The 3,200-nt window shown below is 42.7% G+C and overlaps 1 long non-coding RNA gene across 1 annotated transcript; it reads right to left on the bottom strand.

The window, feature by feature from the left end:
• Positions 1 to 333: 333 nt before the first annotated feature.
• On the bottom strand, positions 334 to 2,937 carry LOC105738577. Its single transcript, XR_001114406.2, has 2 exons — positions 2,830 to 2,937; positions 334 to 728 (listed from the first exon to the last, which is right to left on the bottom strand). It is a non-coding gene; the product is annotated as an uncharacterized LOC105738577 (long non-coding RNA).
• Between the last annotated feature and the right edge of the window lie 263 nt (positions 2,938 to 3,200).

Below are 3,200 nucleotides of genomic sequence, written 5' to 3'. Positions count from 1 at the left end.
AGACTGATTTTCCATTTCAATTAGTCCAGAGGAAACAGGCTTTGCCCAAATGTAGAGGATTTCCCCCATCTAACACCTTCTCCGGTTGAACCTTGTAAAGATATTGCTAAGAGAAATGCTTGATCAAATGCTTAAGCATTAACCATGTGCAAGGAAAGCCACTAAATGAATGAACCTTCTGTGAATTAAATTGATTTTCTAGAAAATGAAAACAAAATTGAATCCAAGAATAAGCTATCTTAAAATCACATTGAGTAAAAACATAAAATATTTTTTCACCAGAGCTGTAAAAATTAAATTAGCTAAAAGAGGAAATAAATGCTTTTGTGTTCCAAGGAATTCCACTTATTAGGACAATAGGTACCTATGAAGGAACCAGAACGCTAGAAAGAACTGTAATTGTTTCTCAGGATGATGCTTTGTGATGTGAAAGCAAAGCCTGCTGGAAGAGGGGCATCATAGTTGGTGGCTGCTCACAACTGGACAGAAAGAATGGGGAAGCTACCTAGATGTTCACAGAGACTGCTGAATGGGAGCTGGCTCCTTGCTGGGACAGGGATGGACAGTGTGTTTCCCCTTCCTCTGTCATCCCTCCCAAAGTATCACCAATCTTTCCTTGGGTTCAGTTTGCTTCTATACATTTCTGCTTCCCATACAGGCTGGTACAATAAGCTGTTCTGGTCTCAGCAGCCTTTGTCTGTGGATTGAGTCATATCATGCCATGAAACCTGCAGAAAAAAATGTTGTTGTGTCCAGATTCTTGTTTTATTAGCCAGGTAAATACACTCACTGCTATAACAGGTTCAGATTTCAAAAGCTTGACACAATTTTGAAGTCTAGGTCCCTCTCTTCCAAGTGGTGACTCAGAGATTTGGGCTCATTCTATCTTAAAATGCTACCATATCCAGCCAATTGAATGAAAGGGAGAGAAGGAGCTCATGGAAGGTTGTGCATCGAGTTAATGACAAGCCTGAAAAGTGGCACATATCATTTCTGCTCACATTCCAGAACTCAGTTATGTGGTTCATCTAGATGCATAGGGAGCTGGGAAACATAGCTTTGCTTTGTGCACAGGAAGGACAGAAGAACTGTATATTGGTGAATTGTAGCAATTTCTACCACCCTGGCTCTGCCCATCAATTCAAAAAACACTTGGTAATCTATTTTGTATGTCAGACATTCTGTCAAGGACTAGAGTAAATGGTAAGCAGTACATTGCCCTTGAGTAATCACAGTCTAACGAGAGAGAAGAATGGGTAAATTAATAATTATTATATACCATGATAAATGTTATAACATTTGTAGAGTGCTGAAGGGCACCCAGAAAAGAAGCAAGTTTAGGGAAGTTTCAGTTACATTTGAACCGAGTCTTGAAGAAGAGTGATCATAGCTGATTTTTTAAATCACTTTCCACTCACCAGGCACTGTTCTAAGCACTTTTCGTGTATTAACTCACTTAATCATCACAACAACTCTAACAGGAAGGTGTTATTATTATATCCACAGATGAGGAAACTGAGGCACAGTGAAGTTGAGTCCCTTGCTCAAGGTCTCATTCTTTGCTAATGACAGAGACGAGATTTGGACCTAGACAGGCTATCTCCTAAAACCACTCTTTCAACCAACCACACTATAGAGAGAAGCAATAGACGTTCACCAGAGGAAGGTGGGGCCCTCTCTGCTTATGTAGGGCCTGTGTCAGCATGTCTGGAACAATGACAGCAGGAAAGTACTTCGAGGTGTTGAGAAGTATGCCCTGGTGAGGTCTCACCACACCCTTACTGCCTGTGCCATGCAGCTATGGGTTTCATAAACAGAGTGAGGGATGACCCTTGCAAGGCAGGGAGGATGCCAGGACGTTAGGCAGATGGGCCAGACTGGAGTAAGGAACCCGGATTTTAATAGTAGATAATCCTACTAAGGCATGGCCAGTGGCCAAGGAAGGTATCCAAAGAGGCTGATTTATTTGTAAAAATGTATTAAGATATTATTAGGTTTAATATAAATTAATCCCATGCTGAATATTCATAACATCAGACCCTAGCCATTCCCGAGTCCATGCTGACCATACACACTCACTTCCTATGTGTGGTAGAGGCTTCTAGTGATCACCTATACCCTTCTCTCCTCCTGTCACTCAGGAAGTCTCCACTCCCCAGCTCTCTTGCAGTTAGGTATGACCATGTGACTAGTCATAGCCGGTGAAATGTATGCAAAAGTCATATGTGTTTCTCCTGGGCCACAGCATAAGGAAGTGACCTCTAGTCCTTTGCCTTGGCAACCCTGGAGGCCACCTGTTGAGATGGCAGCATAACAAGACAGAGGGAGTGCTGCCCAGAGAATCGCCTAACCCATATAGGACTTTATGCAAGCAAGAAATAAGCCTTTGTTGCCTTCACCCCCTAAGATTTCTGAGTTTATTTATTGAGGCAGCACTACCCGGTGAGTGTATTATTATATTTCAAGCCTATGCCCATCACTGGTTTTGCTTTTACTTCTGCTTTGACCCTGGAACTCATGCCAAACTCCTTTCATTATTCAGCCAAGATTGCGTCTGTTAAATCTAATCCAGTAGTATGCAGATACGGTGACTTCTTAAGTCGTTTATTAATGTTCACGTTTCTTTCTTTTTTTTTTCTTTTTTTGAGAAGGAGTCTTACTCCATTGCCCAGGCTGGAGTACAGTGGTGCAATCTCAGCTCACTTCAACCTCCACCTTCCAGGTTCAAGCAATTCTCCTGCCTCAGCCTCCCAAGTAGCTGGGATATAGGCATGTACCACCATGCCCGGCTAAATTATTTTGTTATTTTTAGTGGAAACAGGGTTTTACCATGTTGGCCAGGCTGGTCTCAAACTCCTGACCTCAAATGATCCAGCCACCTTGGCCTCCCAAAGTGCTGGGATTACAGGTATGAGCCACCATGCCCAGCCAATGTTCACATTTTTCAATGAAGCTATAAACAAAACTCCTTGACTACCACTTGGAATGTCACTGTCTGAGTTTGATGTCATAATGGCCACAGAGTCTGAGCTATCTCCTAACACATCCCCTGCTCTAAGTGGAAATTTAACAAGATGAACTTTCCAGTAATGAGGCTTGACAGCGTTGCCACCACCAGAAGTGGAAGCAGTCAGGTCAGGAGGAAGGCTGCTAACTTCCTCGCAGAAGTGTTGATTAGGCTTTGCGCTACTAGTCTGCTC

Source organism: Nomascus leucogenys, chromosome 14 (assembly GCF_006542625.1).
Source record: "Nomascus leucogenys isolate Asia chromosome 14, Asia_NLE_v1, whole genome shotgun sequence".
Lineage (NCBI taxonomy): Eukaryota > Metazoa > Chordata > Mammalia > Primates > Hylobatidae > Nomascus > Nomascus leucogenys.
This window is presented reverse-complemented; position numbering and strand designations above follow the sequence as displayed.